Source organism: Bactrocera dorsalis, chromosome 6 (genome assembly GCF_023373825.1).
Source record: "Bactrocera dorsalis isolate Fly_Bdor chromosome 6, ASM2337382v1, whole genome shotgun sequence".
Taxonomy (NCBI): Eukaryota; Metazoa; Arthropoda; class Insecta; order Diptera; family Tephritidae; genus Bactrocera; species Bactrocera dorsalis.
In genome coordinates, this window is record NC_064308.1 from 39,819,698 (window position 1) to 39,841,620 (window position 21,923).

Genomic DNA, 21,923 nt, shown 5'->3' on the forward strand with positions numbered 1-21,923 from the left:
ATTTTCATTGAATAGAGGTTCAATTTTGCTTTTATTTTTCTTGATTGTAGATATTGTGGAATGACTAACACCGAACTCTTTTGCAAGAAGTGCATTTGATTCGCCAGCTTCTAGGCGATGTATAATTGCAGCTTTTTCTTCAATAGAAAAACATTTTCTCTTTTCTCTTCAGAGCACTTATTGTCTGACCGCGAAAAAATAACTAACTAACTGACATTTATACATTGAAGACGAGACTGATCTACAAAAATTTACGAAATACATACATAAGTAAATAGCTATGTACTAGCGAAAGACATAAAAACATTGTACCGTACTTTACCGTTATTGATTCCGCAACTGATCGGCGACATTCATTCTTAATAAAAAAGCATGCGTCGTCGTTATAACCAGTAAACTTATCTTAAAATTTCGTGAATTTACGTCGCTAAAGCCGGTATGTCGCTAAAAACGGTGACGCTTTAAGCAATGTTTTTTTCAAAAATTTGTACTAAAACCAAACTTTAAGTTGCGTTTACGTCGCTAAAAGCGGTCGGACGTTGTAAGCAAGGTCGTTATATTCGGATTAAACTGTATTTTTTAACAATGTAAGTTGAACACTCGATCCATGGGGGGTTTCCTTTTCTTTACAGTATAAATTCACTTAATATATTTTTTAACAATGTAAGCTGAACACTCGATTCATGGAGGGTTTCCTTTTCTTTTAAATATACTTACATAAATTCACTTAGCATAAGTAACTTCACTTTTACAATAAACTTTAATATTTGACGATGGAACGCTGCATAGGGGTGGCGGGAAAGCGAAGTCGATTCAAAGGCGGTCGATTCTGTACTGTCATGTGTATACGCTGACCCTTTTTAAGTGGAATGGTGTGATGTGTGTTTAAGTGTGTGGATTCTGGACTCTCGCGTGTGGGTGGTGTTGATGCGGACTGTGGTGATGTCGAGGTGAGTGTACGTGTTAGAGATGGGTGTGGGTGTGGTTTGGGGCAGGCGACTAAGGCTCATTTAGCCAATAATAATCTATTTATTTTTTTGTAAGGATAGGAGCATCACTTACAACATTTTGTGCTGTAGTTATATACTTATATGTTTGAATATGCTCAATATGATTTTTAATTGAATTTAACATAAGTAATTTTTCTAAACAGGTGTTTTGTAACAAAACATCTTTTATAGTTTTATGCAATCCTCCCATCTGATAACGAACGTTCTTATGATTCTGGTTTATTATTTTTTAATAAGCTGTATTGTTGAGTTAAAGTGAATATTAATTTTTAAGTTAGAATCGACTTGTTAAGGTGCTATATCCATGTTATCTTTCATTGATGCAAGTAGATTTTTTGTTTCCTGAATCTGTATCTATGTAACATTAAATAATTATGTAAAAGAATAAGAATGGCTCCACTATCTTGCCCAACTGACTCCATCGATTTTTGGAGAAATGAGATGTCAGAACGCGCCGAAGTCAGCTGTCTTATGCCAAATCGTATTCTTACCGTGAGACTCAAGTCTCTAAATTTGAGATTTTAAGTTAGAGACAATTTGTATGACTTGAGACGATTTTAAAAATATAAATATATGTTGACTTTGTTTCATAATATTTTACTATGCAAGTAATAACGTTTCATGTAGTATAATTTGAGTTCGGTGACATAAAGTTTGAGCCGCAATGGTTTTTTAAAATACAAATTATTTACATTACAAGTATCGTTGTTTAATTTTTTATGAAGCAACGACACTTGCATTTCGACTAAAAAAAAATAAATGTTTTACACAATAATCTTTAGGGTTTCATAGTTATTGGTTCGATGTTGCTAAATTCCTTATTCGCGACGAACATAGTATCATTCTCAAAATGAACCAAGTAACTTCCCCTTACTTGACTGCTAAAGCTCTTCCATGTGACTGATCCATTAAATTTGCTCAACAAGATGAGTCCCTTACCAATCTGTGTTATAGAATCAGCGTTTCTAAAAGTACAAAGTGATGTTTCTCCCCTAACTTATTTGGTATATCTAAAACTAACAATTGTATCCTTATTGGATATTGTTACATTTATTATAGTTTTAAAATCATTTTTAATGTGAAATATTTATTCTTTAAGCACAAATATTTCGTTTTGTTCTAAATGGATAACTGAATTATAATTGACAGTCGGATTTAAAAGTATATTTTGTAACTGGTTTTATCAAAGTTCGGTATCTTAACAATGTATAGGAGTGTTGTGGTATTATGTAAAATGGATACATCGGAGTTTTGCTCTATCACGACTAGATCGTCATGGTCTGGGCTGCCCGCGACATATTTGATGATATTGTTGCTTGTAAAGTTGTGAAAGTTTGTGTGGTCTTATGGTGAAGGGTGTGATAAAGACTATTTTCGTGTAAGTCATTCTCATTATTTGGTCCAAATTTATGAGATTAATAATTTTAATTGTGGATGTTCGTATCTTCTCGATTCCCTTATAAACTCATTGTGCGTCTGTATAATTGGAGATTTTTACGAAGCCATTCGAAGGGTATTTTTGTATCTTACAGTAAGTTTAGATCCTAACCTGGCGCTCTTCTTGACAAATATCTCTTGTCCTTATTCGTAATATGTTATTTGCTTTTTATTTTTATTGTGGGTCTCAAGATAATTTTTTTGTGTTTGTTAATTTTGTCAATATTGCCTTTTCGGTTTTTTTTTGAAGTTATACTTCTTATACGACGCCGAAAAAGGTTGCGATAGATTCTGGTTGCGCAACCTTCCATATAAAAGTAACGCAAAGTTGCGCAACCTCGCTCCATCCATATGAATGTAACGCAACCTTGTCTGCGAAGATGTGCGAGCAGCAAGCGAAGCGGTGACAATCGGCGATCGTTTGTTCGTTTCTTTCGGCACAGCTCGGCCGACACAACAACACAACACAATGTTCCATGCTTATGCTGTTGTTGTTTTTGTAGAACAATGTTTCAATTTTTGGTTGGTGACATATTCACATGTGTGCGCATATGTATGTTTGTATGCTTGTGCATTATTGAAGTTATGCTTCTTTTTCTTTCGTTTGTCTTTCATTTCTGCGAATTCTCAACTATTTTACGTATGTTTTGGTTGAAATACTCTGCGTTGGCCTTTCAGAATCACACAGAATCATTTCTGTGGTTTTTGAAACTGACCCACGAGGACGAGGTATATGGTTTTATCTGGGAGCGTGAGATTTAAGAAAATCGCTCGCTTACAAGGGATAAAACGACTTCTGAGTGGCGATTTTAATGAATAAATTCACAGAATCATTTCTGTGCTTTTGGAAATCAATACTAATAAATATTTTTTTCTTACTAATAGAAAATAAATTTATCACAGCAATATACATAAACATATACATAATATTGCTGTGATAAATTTAATTTCTATTAGTAAGCAAAAAATTAATAATAAATTTATTAAGACTATACTTCTCAGGGCATCACAGCAATGTTATGTATATGTATATACATATTATGCATATGTATTGCTGTGATAAATTTATTGCGAAAGCAAATGTTCTACAAAGTAGGTATATTTCTATACTTAAACAAAATTATTAGAACCATCGTATGTTTCTTGCATTCATAACCACATCATACTTAAGTCAGCGCAACCTAATTGTCAATGGTGGTGTTGGTGGTAAGCGCTTGGAAGGTCAAGATGCTAACACAGGTCCCAGGTTCGAATCCCGACAGAATAAATTTTTAATTTTTTGCTTTTAACATCGTATACTATAAAAATAAATATTTTTCTTTATTTTAATTTCTATTAGTAAGAAAAATATTTATTTGTATAGTATACGATGTTAAAAGGCATACATCTTCTATCCTATCTTGTGTATCTGCACATGCTCATATGAGTGTATGTATACGCATGTGCGCGCATTGACTTGCATGTTCATACATTCATATATACTTATATGTACATATATTTGCATACATTGCCGAACAAATAAATCACAAGCATACAAACATACATATGCGTACACATATGAATATGTCACCAACAAAAAATTGATCTTCACAAGTCAATCCGGCAGTCAAATTGGCGAAGAACAAAAGAGAGATGATTATGCTGCATATTCTCTTCCACAACGAAGAGACGGAACTACTTTCTGAGTCAAAATTCATTCGTTTAGACTTTGCTTTATTCTTCATTTTATGTGCATAATAAATTTATAAAATGTGAATTTAAGTTTTCTAGTTTTCTTTCATACAAAATGATATGCATTTCTGAATATCACTAAGAAGTATAACTTCATCCGCGCGTAGGGACTCCACGCACCTTTTTATTAATATTTTTCGGAGTTCTTTGTGACATTTCTGCCAAAGAAGACATTCAAAGGTAATTTTTTGTAACTGAATAGATCGTATAATTATATTTATAAATAGCTCTATTAAACAGTTCTTTAAAAGTTTGATGTTTACCTTTTAACTTTAGGCACCTCATGATTTCACATAAGGTTGAATGAAATCTTTTAACTTGCCTGTTGACTGAACTTTTATAAGGGGGTGCTGTGAAGATTTAAATGTTAAGCTGTTCTCTTAGCATGAAAGTTATACTTTCGGAATTAAGTGATTTTTCATTGTCCATTACGACATACTTTGGTACACCATAATAGAACAATGGCTCCTGCAAGGGTTTTTTATATCTGCGATAGATTTGGATTTAACGATACTGTCTTGTGCGAGCTTTGAGAACTTATCCACTGCAGTTAGAACTAGTACCATCTCTCTCGAGTAAATGTCTATGTGTGAAAGTCCTGGAAATTATGGTAGGGGAGTTTCTTTAATATGAGGATTCGGAGGATTTCTATCATATTTAGCGCTTCTACATACTTGACGTTGTTTTACTAATCTTTCAATTTTACTTTTCATTCCTGGAAAGTAGAATTTCTCTGCGTACTGTATTACTATTATATAATATCTATTATGAAGTTGTAAAATTTGTTCATCTTGCTCTACTTCTATTAAGAGGTCTTGAACAATTAAAGACAATTAGTAGTTAATTTAATATTTATTAGTCGGAAAAGGGGTATTGAATTTATAGTCTATAAATTGATCTTTTGGAATGAAGATGTGATTTTTGAATGCGTTGATTGGGACACTTCAACACTTGAATTTAGGTATTGCGATGAACTGTCGGCACAGTGTTGAGTTGAGGTAACATAGTATACGCCTTCCATATTTTGATTCTCTTGTTACCGTTCCAACTACCAAGGGAATGCGCTAGGTTGATGGTCAGTAAAAGTTTTGACTCTTGATTTACCGTGAAGGTAGTTTTTAAGGGACTTCAATGCCCAAATTGTCGCAAGCATTTCTCTCTCGTTGGTAGCGTGATTTTGTTCTGTTTTGGCTAAGGTTCTTGAAAGGAATGTTATTGGTCCGTCATTCTGAGATTGAACTGCTCCAATAGAAAAATTTATAGCGTCTATTGTCAGATGGAATTCCTTAGTAAAATCGAGATATTGTAAAAGGACCTCATTTGATATTAATGCATTTCTAGTCTTATTGATTGCTTCAACAGCTTCTTGATCGAAGTTGATAAGTCTATTTACAGACTCTCGTTTAGACACTCGTCCAACTTTTAATAGAGCTAAGTGGTTTTGCAATTTTAGCGAAATCTATGGTAAATCGTCTATAATACCCGGGCAGAGCTAAGAAGGCTCTTAGACCTTTAAGAGCTTTTGGGAAGTGGATAGTTAGAAATTGTTAAAAAAATTTTTGGATTCGTTTCCACGCCTTTGTCGAAAATAATAAACCCAAGAAATTCGACTTTGTCCCTAAAAAACTTGCAATTGTCATGTTGGCTTCCTGCAAAGTTTGAAAAATTGTGTCCAAGTTCTTGATGTAGGATTCATAATTCTTGCTGAATGTCATCTATGTGGATATAACGCTCTTAAGATATCATCGAGCGCACGTTGAAATATGGCTGAAGATTTTTTCAGATCGAATGGTAACCGAATAAACTCGAATTATTCGTTGTTAACGTAGAAAGCGGTATTTTCTATGTCTGTCTTTCAAATGTATTTAATGGAATCCATTATTAAGGTCTAGCTCAAAAAAAAACCTCATTAATTTCAGGTATAGGGTACATATCTACTATTGTTACTGAGTTCAGCATTCTATAATCTACAACCATTCTATGTTTTTGTTTCCCTGAGGCATCAAGTTTTTTTGGAACAATCCACACAGGTGAATTGTATGGAAATGGCGATGGCTGTGATATACCGTCATCCAATAATTCTCTTATTTGTTTATTAACTTCCTCTTTTATTTCCCTTGGGTATTGGTAAAACTTAGAGTGTACAGATGAATCATTTCCAGTTCTGATTTCTGCCTACATGTTTGTAGTATATGTAGGTTAATTTCTCATTAAGGTTGGTGAAAAGTTTTGCGTAGTTTTGAACTAATGTGGACATTTTTATGCCTTTGTTAAATGACTTGTTCTGAGGATAATACTATTGATAGCCTCATATTTTTTCACTGTCATTGTTGTTACTGTCATTATTTTTGCTACTTTTGATTCCTGCTTCTAATTTTTTTCAAACTATCACTTTCCATGATAGCATTGAACGACCAACCTTTAGCTATTATAAAAAATATAATATTACATTTATATCCGTGTGATTGATCAAATTAGCGACTGTGTGATGTATGTATATGTTGGTTTGTGATAAAGATTTTGTAAAAGTAATGAAAGTTGTTGATCTAATATTTCTTCTATTAAAATTTTAATTGAGTAGCGTCGTCCACGTTTCTATTTTCAGTTACGGTTGGGATTCTGTTTATTATTGGAGGTCTGATCAAATTAGTTAGATTTGCCATTCAATGGGTGAGCAAAGGTAAAATTTTCAAAAAAATTTTCTTTTTAGTTCACTTCAATTTGTAACTCCGAAATATTTGAAAATTCTAAGTAGATTCTATTTAATTTATGTAAAGTTATAAACGTGAAATAAAACAAAACAAGTATCACTTAAGCTGCACAGTTTTCCTCGCAATGTGACAAGGATGTATTCTATGAAATATTTTATATTTGTTTCTGTGTGTGAATGAAGTTATTACGATTTTTTTTTCTATTTGTTCTTCACAATTATTTTCCACTTTTTTATAATTTGCTTACAAATTGTTTATAATTCTTTCACGTTATTTGCTTATTAGTTTTCCTCATTCAGTTTTTATGAATTGTTATTACTAATATATAAATTTCTACGTTACTTATCTTGCTTTATAATTGATGTGACCATTTTTTTTGATGGGGTGGAATTGCTCCTTTTTGCTTCAGCTACTGCGACTCCACAGTCCAGCCTCGTGGAAGTTCTCTGCTAGCGAATCTGACAAAGTTTGTGGTCCATCGATGGCTGCTAATCGATTGGTATTATTGCATAATTGCAATCGCGAGTTTCTTGTAGTTATTTTAGCGAGTTAATTCTTGAACAGTAGTTTTACTATTCACTTTGGTCGGGCGCCAAGTATTTCCCAGGAAGTTATAAGAACACTTAATTTGGGTTAATACGTGTCTTTTATTATACAACACTTTTAAAACTTAAGCTTAAATCAAATCTAGCCCTAACCGAAATCTAAGATTGGCAGCGCGGTAATGCGAAAGTCGACGTAAAGGTAAGCGCATGAGCAAAGAAACTCAAGTTGAAGCTTCTTGATTATTACTTTATTGAATATTAGTATACAAAGTATGTTCCATAGTAAAGAGGACTTTAAAAAAACATAGAACAAATGTTTTTTTCGGCAAAATCAATTTATTTTATTCAAAACAGCCTTCTTCAGCTTCAATTCAGCTTTTTGCACGGTCCAAAAGCATGTCGAACGAGTGTTTTAACTCGTTGGCCGGTATGGCCGCCAGTATGCCGGTGCAAGCCTTTTGAATGGCCACTACGTCTGCATAATGCTTTCTTTTCATGGGCAAATGCATTTTTCCGAAAAGAAGAAGTCGCACGGTGCTTTATCAGTTGAATACGGGGAGTGGTTAATGGTTAAAATGTGATTTTTGGTCAAATAATCGGTCACAAGCGTCGATCGATGATTTTGATTCTGAGCAATTTTTGGGCGCCAGTCAATTTATGCGGAAAAACCCGTGCACACACCTTTCGTAAGCCCAAATGTTCAGTCAAAATGCGATAAATCGACGTTTTGGAGTTGCTCAATTCCATTTCCATTAATTTCAATGATGATTCCGGTTGATTTTTGATGAATTTACGCACAGTTGATCGTCATTTATGTCCTCACGATCACTTTGAAAACTTTAAAACCACTCGTGCACTCTGCCACGTGATAGGCAGTCATCGCCATAAACTTGTTTCATCAATTGTAACGTTTCGGTAAAAGTTTTACTAATTTTAAAATCACCTACAAATTTGTCATGTATCTTTTTTCTTTAGCTCTTGTCTTGTCGAGATACATACAAAGAAATGCGAAATTTGTGGAAAAATCGGGTTTATAGCCCCGTACTAACTCGGCGGTGTGAGTTACGACTTTGTTGCACTAGGAACTTTTCTAAAATGAACGATTCTGAGCAATATGCGTCTAAAGTCAAAGCGATGCCATAAAATGCCACTGAGCTGTAGGAATTTAAAGATAAAAAATCACGATTTTAGCGTATTTTCAATGGAAAATTTGTACATGCCTTGGTCCAGTTCATAATATTAATATTCTTCTCTACTGGCGTAGACACCGCTTACGTGATTAAAGCCGAGTTAGCAACAGCGCGCCAGTCGTTTTTTCTTTTCGCTAGATGGCGCTAATTGAATATCCCAAGCGAAGCCAAGTTCTTCTCCACTTGGTCTTTGCAACGGAGTGAAGGTCTTCCCCTCCCTCTGCTTCCCCCCGCGGGTACTGCGTCGAATATTTTCAGAGTTGGACTGTTTTCATCCATCCGGACAACATGACCTAGCCAGCGTAGCCGCTGTCTTTTAATTCGCAGAACTATGTCAATGTCGCCGTATATCTCGTACAGCTCATCGTTCCATCGAATGCGATATTCGCCCGTGGACAATGCGCAAATGACCATAAATCTTCCGCAGAATTTTTCTCTAGAAAACTGGTAACGTCGACTCATCGGTTGTTGTCATCGTCCAGGCCTCTGCACCATATAGCAGGACGGGAATTATGAGCGACTTATGGCTTTTGTTCGTCGAGAGAGGACTTTACTTTTCAAGTTCTACTCAGTCCGAAGTATAATCTGTTGGATTCCTAGGCTGACATTGTTGGTGGTGTTAACACTGGTTCCTAAATAGACGAAATTATCTACAACTTCGAAGTTATGACTGTCAACAGTGACGTGAGAGTCAAGTCGCGAGTGCGACAACTGTTTGTTTGATGACAGGAGATATTTCGTCTTGCCCTCGTTCACTGCCAGACCCAGAAGTCGCACGATAGGGAGTCGCCTTGTTTGAAACCTCGTTTTGTATGGAACGGCTCGGAGAGGATCTTCCCGATCCTGACGGAGTTTTTGGTGTTGCTCAACGTCAGTTTACACAGCCGTATTAGTTTTGTGGGGATTCCAAATTCAGACATCGCGGCATAAAGGCAGCTCCTTTTCGTGCTGTCGGAAGCAGCTTTGAAATCGACGAAGAGGTGGTGTGTGTCGATTCTCCATTCACGGGTCTTTTCCAAGATTTGGCGCAGGGTGAATATCTGGTCGGTTGTTGATTTGCCAGGTCTAAAGCCACACTGATAAGTTCCATTCAGTTTGTTGACGGTGTCTGTTGTGATTGCAGCTTCTCGACGTCGAACCTTCCTTGTGTTTGTTGACGTGCATTTTTTTCTGCACAGAGGCGGGTGCGAATCTTGGCTGCACCAAGATAGTGGTCGAAGTCGATGTTAGGACCTCGGAGCGTACGCACGTCTAGAACACTGGAGACGTGTCTTCCGTCTATCACAACATGATCGATCTGGTTGGTGGCTTTTCGATCCGGAGCTTGCTGTATTTTCTTGTGCTGGAATCTAGTACTACAGATAACCATATTTCGGGCCCCGGCGAAGTCGATCAGCCTCAACCCATTGGGGATGTTTCGTCGTGGAGCCAGAATTTACTGACCGTATTGCCAAAGGTACCTTCATTTCCCACCCTGGCGTTAAAGTCGCCAAGCACAATTTTGACATCGTGGCGGGGGCAGCTCTCATAAGTGCGCTCCAAGCCCTCATAGAAGGCATCTTTGGTCACATCGTTAATATGTTCCACGTTATCTTGCAAAATTTTTGATTGAATTATAAAATCAGTTTTAAGAAGTTTTATGTATGTTCTTCGATTTCCTTTCTATTCTCATCATCCATTGTTCAAAGTAGCCATTTTCCCACTGTCCCTATGGAATTGGTTCGACCTATGAAATTAATTCGACCTCTTTTATATCTGTGTGGTATTAATGTTTTTACCTTTTTCCGTATGATTTCCAGTTGCATTTCTGGTGGTTTAGAATCTACCTCAAGTCCTGATTGCTGTATACTTAGTTGCAGTTCGTTAATAATAGCTAATATTTCTTGTCGATTTGTATGTTGTATAATGTTATAATCTTCTATAAAATCCGTAACCAGGTTGACTTCTAATTTTTTCAATGTTCATTAAACTGCTCATCCTCGGAATGACCATGGTGAGTCAGTCCAAAAATAATTTTTATATTGGGTTAGGTGTAGTTGGAATAGGGTAGAGTTAAGAAGGTTAGCCAGTAGAACCGCTACGCAGAGTTCCAATCTGGGTAGGGATATGATTTTAATGGAAGCGACTCTTGTTTTTGACACTAAGAGAGTCGTCCATATTTTATATCCGACTAAAACCCTTATGTAAATTGTCGCGGCATATGCTTTTTCTAAAGCATCAGAGAAACCGTGGAATTCGATGGTGGCTGTTGGGTTAAAATGAGCCCATCTGGGTATTTCAATTTTATTTATGTTTCCATAATCCTTCACGAAACTGTTCCATCGATGAAGGGTGAGGGGCTTCAGGCTTTCATCCCAGTCAGTTTTATCTAGCCATATTTGTTGCATAATTATTTTTGCCATGATTATTAATGGATTAAGCCCACCGGCTGGGTCAAACAATTTTGTTATGGCTGATAAAACTTCACGATTGGTGTGTGCGGGTTTTTTCTCCATTGGTTTGACGAGGAATAAAAATGAATCCTTTTTGGAGTTCCATCGAATGCCTAGAGTTTTGGTGTTTTCGTGTTCCGAAAGGTTGAGTGTTTCCGTCTCTAAAAGATGATCCTGTGGAAGTCCTTTCAGAATGTGTGGGTCATTGGAGGTCCATTTTCGCAGAGCGAATCCTGGGGACATCAGAGCAAAAATGAGTTCATCGCGTGCTGACTTTGCCGTGGTTAGGTCATGAGTTTCAGCTTAGATATCGTCTACATCATCGGCTAGCTTCATGAGGGTACGGATCGCTAGATACGGCCACAATTTATGCCGAACGTGACTGTTTGCAATTCAAAGTCTTCTATTGTGTCTTCCGGCGACTTCCTAAATAGTATCCTTTGGAACCGAGTGTGAATAGGGTCTAGGAGTATTTGCCGGTACGTTTTCTGAATATCCGCATTAAAAGCGAATTGGAAGAGTCGCCAATTTGTGATCAGAATAACATGATCTTTCTGTAAAGTAGGCCCGATATGTAAGACGTCATTTAAGCTTTTGTTATTTGACGTGGGGCAAGATGCATTAAATACCATACCATTTCGTGGTTATATGATCGGGTTTAATGACTGCGTGGTGTGGTAAGTAATATTGGGTCGCTTTACCAGAATGGTCATATTCTACTTTCTTCATTTGTCCGAGTTCCAAATATTCCATAATTGCTTTGTCATATTCTGCTTTCACTTCGGTTTTTTTAAGTAAAGCTCGTTCATTTCTGAGGAATTGGGCCAACGCTATATGTCTAGAGTATCCGATATCAATATTGTCGGGTTCTTTGAAGGGTAGGGTTACTAGATAGCGCCCATCTGGATTACGACGGGTAGTTTTTTGGAAAATTTCCTCACAAATTTGGTCCGATTTGGAAACTACGGATTCCTTTGGGATTTCCGCCACCTCCCAAAAATGTGTGAGTAGATTCTCGGGGTTCACTTTATTGTGAAATGATACTATGGCGGAATTTTGGGAGGGTTGGGTTATGGGTCCGAATTCTGTCTCTTGAGCTAAGAGTGAACCTAGTATGTTTCTCTTTACTCCATTGAGTAAAATACTTGGGTAGATATTACTACCGATTAGTATATCCACGGGTCTGGGTTTGTGGAATTGGGTGTCGGCTAAAGTGAATCCAAGATTTTTAAGACACTGCTTTGGATCCAAGGGGTATGAGGGTAAATTATCAGTTAGGTTATTTAGTATAAATGCCTGTGCTGATAGCTTATAATTTGTGACACTTACGACACGAGAATTTACTCACACAGTTCTTGTAGCTGCGTGATATGGCCGAGCAGTTATAGTAATAACCATATATTTTGATTGTAGAGATACATACGTGTCTCTACATTCATTGCGAGAAATTTGCTGCTTTTTGCAGAGCTTACAGCTTTCTGTATCTACATATATTATGTTGGGTTGTTCATAAAGATATGAACATGAAAGTTTTGTAACCTTAAGATAGAATTATATATACAAAATTATATTTTTGACACAACTACATTAATACATAAAAATATACATGTAAACAATAAATTAAATAAAAAGTATATACAGTCCACTAAATGTCAAGTGCAATGATAAGCAACAAAATTGTAATATGAGACTTGCTCATAAAAATGTGAAAATCATTGCACATAAAAGAAAACTCATAAATTAGAGTATACATAATACTAATATTAAAATACAAAATATACATACTCGAAATATTAATGCACACAAGCAACAGATAAGAAAGTATCAAGCGTGTTTACGTATGTGTATAAGTGCGTTAGATGCACTAATCTAAAAAACTATAAAATATCAATGCGTTGGTATCTGAAAAATGCAATAAAAATGTAATACATATTTACACATGTGTATGCACACTAAGCATACACACATATACATATATACATAATTAAGAAATTAGAATTAAGAAATGTATTGAGGGAAGAAATTTTAATAAAGAAAATCAGGGTCAAAAGTGAACTCTCACAGTACAGACTTAAGCAAAGACTGTTTTTTCTGTACATTTGGTCCTTCGATCCTCTTTTTGAAAAAGAATCGAGCAAGTGCAAGTACTAGAAGCCTCTTAAAATAAAAAGAGCATTACTTAGCCAAGTAAAAATAAATGTAAGCCGGAATAGCAAAGACTACCCGCATTTATAAAAATTACTTTTAGTAAAAGTTAAAAAAATTTTTAAAAGCGTCCTTGTGGCTATAACAACAAGAACAGTGCAAAAAAAAAAATATATATATATACAAAACCATCTATAAAGAAGCAAATATGAAGAATTTGCTAACACGACAGAAGGAGTTGGGAGATCTAGCTGCGTTGGAGGAGCAGAAAATCCTGAGCGGAAAAATAAGAAAGGCTTCATGTCTGGAATATATGGATCATATTCAGACTGTTATGAAAGAGTTTACTGCAAATCATAATAAAATAATGGCTAAGAAGAGTCAAGAAGCTGAGGAATACATTGCGAAGAACTACTTCGAGCATGTAATGCAAACAACGGAGAATTCTATTCAGAATTTAAGAATTCAAAGTACTGCCGAAGGTGTTTCAGCAGTGAGCAGCATGTGGCAAATAGAATCTACGCCACAAACTATTCAGGTCGCACCACCTGAAGCCGCGTCTGGCGTTGAAAGAAAATATCAACGTCGAGCAAAAATGCTCAAAAGCACGATGGATGAAATACGAAGAAATGCATTGGATTCTCTAGAGCAAATGAGAGAATTCAAAACCAAGCTTCAAATACAATTTGAAAATGTTGAAGAATCATATTTTGAAACTCAAAATATCAAATTAGTTGAAACAACTGAAGAATCTATTGAGGAACAAATAGATGTATTTCGTCAAGAATACAAAATCATCATCGAAAGGATAACGGAGAAATTAAATAATTATAATTCACCACAAACAATGTATTCCAATATAAAACTGCAGGAAATTAAAATTCCGATATTTTACGGTGAAATGAAACAATGGTCGTCATTCCACGATCTTTTTAAAAGTTTGGTGCATAATTCGAAGCACTTTACAGAAGTGGAAAAGATGTTCCGATTGAAGACATCATTAGGTGGAGAAGCTGGTAGATTAATTCAACATCTACCAGTAACAGCAACAAATTATGAAGCTGCTTGGCAAATTCTCAAGGAAAGGTATGAGAATAGAAGGCTACAATTTACAGCACAAGTAGACAGACTACTTGATCAACCGACAGCAAATGGAGAAAGTGCACAAAGCATGAAGCAGCTGTTAGATACCACCAAAGAATGCATTTATGCTTTAAAAGGGCTAAATCTAAATTTAAATGACGAACAAGCCATCATAGCTCGGATAGTGGTTCGAAAACTAGACAAAGAAAGTCTACGTTTATACGAGCAAAACGTAAAAAAAAGTATGGATATACAAAGCCTAGATGACGTCTTCAGTTTTCTGGAACAGCAATATCAAGCTCTAGAAGCAATACGCGACAGAAAACCAACTAAATGGAACAATCAAAAGCAGCCACAGCGAACACCTACATTTTATACAGCGGCACAAAATAATTGTGTATACTGCAAGGTTCCTGGGCATCAAATTGGTGAATGCAGAAAGTTTCAGACATTGACTACGATGAATCGAAGAAGATTCATAACAAACAACAAGTTATGCTACATTTGCCTTGATCACGTATATGAAGGAAAATGTAATAATAAAAAGAAGTGAAATAAGTGTGAAAGAAATCATCATAATTTATTGCACTTCAAGGAATTCCAAAAAGGAAAAGGAGGAAGTGAAGAAAATGTCACAAAAACATCTTCCACAATGATGACGAAACATTCGGAAATGGCGATACTCCTAGCAACAGCACAGATAAGGGTGAAGGCAGCAAATGGAGAGATCGAATACTAGGTCAAGCTACGAAATTGGGCTGGATATTGTCGGGAGTTTTACAACAACCGAGAAAAAACAATACAATTTTAGCAGCGGTTACTACAACATTGGAGAAGTTTTGGAAAATAGAAGACACTACAACTCCAGCAGATACAGCAGATGATGATGAATGCCTAAGAATTTTTGAAAAAACAACAGTAAGAAATGGAAATAATCGATTTGTCGTCAATCTACCTTTTAAACAAGAAAAAGAATTAGGCGATTCTCGCAAACAAGCTATGGCGAGGTTTCTTAATCTTGAGAAAAGGTTCGCTACAAATAACGAGTTAAAACAACAATATGTGCAATTTATGAAAGAATATTCAGAAATGGACCACATGGAAAAAGCAAGTGAAAATAAATGCGGAAAATACTATTTGCCACATCAAGCAGTGATTTGAGAAGACAGTAGAACGACTAAACTACGAGTAGTTTTCGATGCGTCTGCAAAAACTACAAATGGAAGTATTTTAAATGACATCCTCTTCATAGGACCGAGACTTCAAAGAGATATATTTGACATTATAATCAAATGGAGACTTTGGCAATATGTATTAACTAGTGATATTGAAAAGATGTTTCGACAAATTAAAATAACAGATAGTGATCAAGATTACCAACGTATATTGTGGAGAGAAACAAAAGGAGAGCCGATAGAAGAATACAAACTACAAACAGTTACATATGGGACAGCATCAGCTCCTTTTTTGGCAACGAGAACTTTACAAGAAATTGCCAAACTATGCGAGCCCCACAACTATTTGCTTTCAAACATCATTAAAAACGACTTCTACATGGACGATTTAATGGCAGGAGCAGATTCAATAGATGAATGTAAGGCCATTCAGTATGAAATATCGAAACAACTACAAAAATATGGATTTCACTTAAGTAAGTGGATGTCAAACAACAGTGAAATCATAGCAACAATTCCGGTAAATAACGCGAATGAAGTAATAAAAATAGCAGAAGACGAAACAATAAAGACATTGGGTATTCAATGGGATCCTACCAAAGACATGTTTGGATTTAATACGAATCTTTCAACGCAAAAGCTGGTTACAAAAAGACAAGCTTTGTCTGATTTAGCGCGAATTTTCGACTCAATGGGATGGCTTTCACCAACAACCGTTATAGCAAAGTTATTTATACAGAAACTTTGGTTGATGAAACTCAACTGGGACGAGTTACTTGACGAGAATTTAACAAAAGAATGACAAGAGTTTATGCAGCATATACCAGAGATAAAACGAATAAAAATTCCTAGATGGTTTGAAACTAAAAACAACTTTAAATTTGAACTACATGGATTCGCAGATGCTTCAGAGAAAGCTTATGCAGCAGTTGTATATGCTAAAGTTGGATCAGTTTAACAATTGTTGCTGGTAAAACTAAAGTGAATCCAATTAAAAATAAGAAAACGTTACCAAAACTGGAACTATGCGCGGCTCACCTACTTGCTAAATTGCTGCAAAGGATAAAAACAGTCATCAACAGAGAAATGAAAATATTTGCTTGGAGCGATTCAACTATAACGTTAGCATGGATAAATAATTGCCAAGGTAAAGACAGATTTATTTGAACACGAATAGAACAAATCAAATTACTTGTTTCCAATGCGAAATGGCAACACGTTGGAACAAAGGACAATCCAGCTGATGTAGCAACCAGAGGGGTACTGGCGAACAAACTAATAGAACACGATCTATGGTGGAAGGGACCAAAATGGTTGCGAGAAGAGGAACATCATTGGCCAATAAAGAAGATTATTCAAATCGATGCAACGTATGTGCCAACCTCAGAGGAATTACATTTCTTGGATAAGGTAATACTTAAATATTCTAGTTTAAGCAAATTAATAAGGCTTATATTTTGCGATTTGTAAAAAGAATAAGAGGGAAAAAATGCCCTGAATACTTAGTTAAATCTGAAATGAAGGAAGCTGAAGAAATGTTAATAAGATATCAGCAAAATTTACAATTTAGAGAGGAAATTCAGAGTTTAGAAATAAAAAAAGAAATTAATCATAAAAGTAGCATTGCAAGCTTAAATCCAATTTTGGATAATAAGGGAATCCTTCGTGTAGGAGGTAGATTGGGTAATTCAAATCTTCAATTTAATCAAAAGCATCCAATAATATTAAATAAGTCACATTTGTCATCATTGATAATTGAAAATATTCATAAAATAACTTTACATGGAGGAAACAAGTTAATGGAATCAATGATTAGAAGGAATTACTGGATTGTTGGATTGAAGAATTCTATAAAAAAGACAATTCGAACTTGTAGTAGATGCGTACGTTACCGCAAAGAAGTAGCAAAACAATTAATGGGAAATCTTCCAGAATTCCGAGTATCTATGTCAATTCCATTTACACACGTTGGTATAGACTATGCAGGACCGATTCATATGAAATGTTCAAAAGGACGAGGACAAAAAACATTTAAAGGATATATAGCTGTATTTGTTTGTATGGCAACAAAAGCTATTCATTTAGAAGCAGTAAGTGATTTAACAACCGAAGCGTTCCTAGCTGCTTTGAAAAGATTTTTTGCTAGAAGAGGTAAAAGTCAACATATATATTCGGACAATGGAACAAATTTTGTCGGAGCTTGTAGAAGATTAGACCGAGATTTTAAAATGGCAATCAAAAATAATTCAGCCGTAGCTCCCATATTAGAAGCAGATAAAATTCAATGGCATTTCGGGCCCCCGGCAGCTCCTCACTTCGGAGGAATTTGGGAGGCAGGAGTGAAGTCGGTGAAATATCATTTAAAAAGAGTGATAGGCGAAACTAAATTGACATTTGAAGAAATGATTACTTTACTATCACAGATTGAAGCAGTACCGAATTCACGACCTTTATGTGCGATAGATAGTGAAAGCGATATAGACGTTTTAACGCCTGGCCATTTTTTAATAGGATGTCCAATAATAGATTGTCCTGAAGCAATTAATGATAACCAAATAGGTTCATTAGATAGATGGAAATTAATACAAAAACTTAAAAAAGACTTTTGGAAACGATGGGAAAGCGAATATGTTGTAATGTTGCAACAACGCATGAAGTGGAAAACCAAACAAGCTAATCTCGTACAAGGACAAATAGTTATTATTAAAGATGAAGAAACTCATCCAGCCAAATGGCCATTAGGAAAAATTATTGAAACTCATCCGGGAAAGGATGGAAATATAAGAGTTGTAACTCTAAAATTACAAAATGGCATACTTAAACGGCCCGTTCACAAATTATGCCAACTGGAGGTAACAAACAGCAGTAGAGCAGAGGAAGCAAATCATGTGACAAGTTTGCTGACTTCGAGAATAACAAAAAATACTGCAACCTCAGAACGACCGAGTAAATCAAGCAAATTGCTGATGTGGTTCTTAACGATACTCATGCTAGCAACACAAACTAAGTCTAAGGAGCTTCAGTGACTAAACTAAAAAATAATACAGCAATATATTTGGAACCGATTAGTAAAATGGACATAATAAATTCAAAATGGAATTTAATAGTCTATTACGAATTAGGTACTTATTATGATCGGATGCATAAAATACAAGAATTTATTAACAGACTTGAAAATCAATGCAAAATATTTACCTATTACGAAGATGCCTGCATAATGATTACTGCAACTTTAAATGACAAATATAATAGTCTTAAAGCAAATAATGAATTGTTTATGAAAAAACAAAATAGAAAAAAGCGAGCACCATTCGAATTCGTTGGTTCAATTTACCATATATTATTCGGAATTATGGAAGCTGATGACCGAGAAAATATGGAATCAAATATTAGAAATATTTTCGACAACCAAAAAGATATAGCATAAATGTTTAAAAGGCAGACATCGGTAGTTGATTCTACCATAAATATATTAAAAAAGGCAACAGATGAAGTTAACCGTAATTTTGAGAAAATGAATTAACAACTTAATAAATTTTATAACGAACTAATAAAAGATCAAAATGCTGAACGAATGACCTTGATGTTTCAAATATTAACCATTTCAATAGGAATAGTTATGGACGAATGTGAAGAAATCCAAACTTCAATAATTAATCTTCTAATTGACATAAATCATGGTCGCATAAATCCAAAACTATTAAAGCCTTCGCAACTTAATAAAGAAATTGAATTTATTAGAAACAAACTACCACACAAATTAATACTACCTGGAAGACAATCGGGTAACGAATTAAAAGAAATTTATAAATCGATGACTGCTAAAGGTTTAATTGTTGATTCACGGCTAGTCATAAACCTAGAAATTCCCTTAATATCGTATGAACCGTCAAACGTATATAAATTAAATCCACTTCCAATAAATTACAAAGGGAATATGATTATTCCAGAAATAAAGGCAGAATATTTAATATACAAGTTTGATTTGAATCAATATTCACTTATAAACCAAGTAGATCTAGATAAATGTTCTACTAACTCAGAGAATCATTACCAATGTCCTGGAAATTTAGCTTGGAAATCAGCGACGGATAATTCATGTGAAGTAGCAGCTTTAAAACAATTAGAAAATGAAGCATGTGATTTCAAACCTTCTACAAATAAAAACGTTTGGATAAAATTATCTTCTCAAAATCGGTGGCTTTACAAATTATTTAGCAAAGCAATGATATATCTAGAATGTGATAATAATCAACAAATGCATATGGAAATCCCTAGTCAAGGCATTATGACAATAAGAGAAGAATGCACAGTCCGGCATGAAGGAGTAACTGTAACAGCATCTCATCACGTACAATCTGAAATTAAAAAAGAATTGCTATCCTCTTCTTGGGTTAAAGATATTGAAGATATTCCAGAACTACAAATAAAACCTTTTGATTCAACATTAATAAACAATACCAAAGATATCGTACATCTTAAACAACAAATAGAACTCCTCAAAACAGAAAATATAAAATTAAAAAGTATAAATTTTTATCACGTAAGTGGTCACGTTTCGCTAACATTAGTTTTGATAATAGCATTAATCATTACTATTTTATATATAAGATCCAAATGTGTAACAAGAACTGTGACTGTTCCATTTGAACTTCCAGTTAGACATAATTAAAAAATATTAATAATAAAACATAATATACAAGTAAAGTTAAGATACAACTTTGGCCCCTGGCAGAATGTTCATAAAGATATGAACATGAAAGTTTTGTAACCTTAAGATAGAATTATATATACAAAATTATATTTTTGACACAACTACATTAATACATAAAAATATACATGTAAACAATAAATTAAATAAAAAGTATATACAGTCCACTAAATGTCAAGTGCAATGATAAGCAACAAAATTGTAATATGAGACTTGCTCATAAAAATGTGAAAATCATTGCACATAAAAGAAAACTCATAAATTAGAGTATACATAATACTAATATTAAAATACAAAATATACATACTCGAAATATTAATGCACACAAGCAACAGATAAGAAAGTATCAAGCGTGTGTACGTATGTGTATAAGTGCGTTAGATGCACTAATCTAAAAAACTATAAAATATCAATGCGTTGGTATCTGAAAAATGCAATAAAAATATAATACATATTTACACATGTGTATGCACACTAAGCATACACACATATACATATATACATAGTTAAGAAATTAGAATTAAGAAATGTATTGAGGGAATAAATTTTAATAAAGAAAATCAGGGTCAAAAGTGAACTCTCACAGTACAGACTTAAGCAAAGACTGTTTTTTCTGTACAGGGTAAAGTTGAAATTAGTATTCTTTTGAGTATTAGAGGGTGTAGCAATTTGCGTTTCAGTCACGTTAGCATAAAAAGTGTTATATTTCTTTTCAGCTGTGTTTTTATCTGTACCGGTGTGGAATGGGGGTAATTTTGCTACTGAAGCTTTGAAATTTCCAACAGATTCAAGAGTTTTGTATTTGTGGGTTAAAAAACTGTCAAAATTTGACCACGTCGGTATATCTGAATTATCTGCTAGGGTATATTCAAAGGTTTCGAGAGTTTGCTTAGGTAGTTTTGAACTACAAAGATATATTAATATCGGATCCCAGCTGTTCGTGTCAATCTCAAGATTGTGTAAATTGGTTAAAACGTTATTAACGGAGCGTTGTAAGCTTTTTATAGCACAACCTGTTTCCTGAGTTACTTGGGGTAGGTTAAAAAGGGTATTTAATTGTGTGTTTACCTGAAACCTCTTGTTTTCGTATTGGTCGACTAAATTTTTCCAGGCTAGTATGAAACCATCATTTGTTAGGGGTGCGTTTTGGAGAATCTCTCTTGCTTCTCCTCGGGTCTTCTGAGTAAGGTGAAAGAGTCTTTCAACATTACTAATCCTTGGGTTACGGATATACAGGGCTGTAAACATATCCCGAAAGGTGGGCCAAGTTGTATAATCTCCGTAAAAGATTTCGGTGTCGCATGGTGGAAGGTGAACTGCAGGAGCGAAATCCATCATTGTGGCTTCTGAAGTCCTTTCCTTAATGAGTTGGGTTGACACCTGTGTTTTACGCGTATCTACATCTTCGTTGATGGAAGCTAAGCAAGAGAGGTACATTTGATAACTTTTTTGGTATTTTTCTTTCACTTTAAGGAAATCGATGGTTTCATGACTTTCGCGAGAAATTCTTCCAACCATAGACAAGCCTACAAAGAAGACGCTATAAAAATTTCACGTAACTCGGTACAGTAGAACCTGAGAAATCGTGGGCATCGTTCCGAAAAAGTCAGTTTTGAGAAAAACGCGTTTAAAGTTTCGCGTGCCGGCCGAACCAGTTTGGATGCCGGGTCAGAAAAATGCCTATATCTCCGAAAATAATTTGAATTTTGAAAAATCCTCTTGTACACATATTCTTGAATAGTTAAACTTTGAA

The 21,923-nt window shown here is 34.9% G+C and overlaps 1 protein-coding gene and 1 pseudogene across 5 annotated transcripts in view; both read left to right on the top strand.

Annotated features, from left to right (window-relative positions):
• The window catches only part of LOC105223446 (calcium/calmodulin-dependent protein kinase type 1), a 512,064-nt gene that overhangs the window by 446,357 nt on the left and 43,784 nt on the right, over positions 1-21,923 (top strand). The window lies entirely within an intron of this gene.
• LOC125779820 (small nucleolar RNA U3) lies at positions 3,123-3,252 on the top strand (annotated as a pseudogene).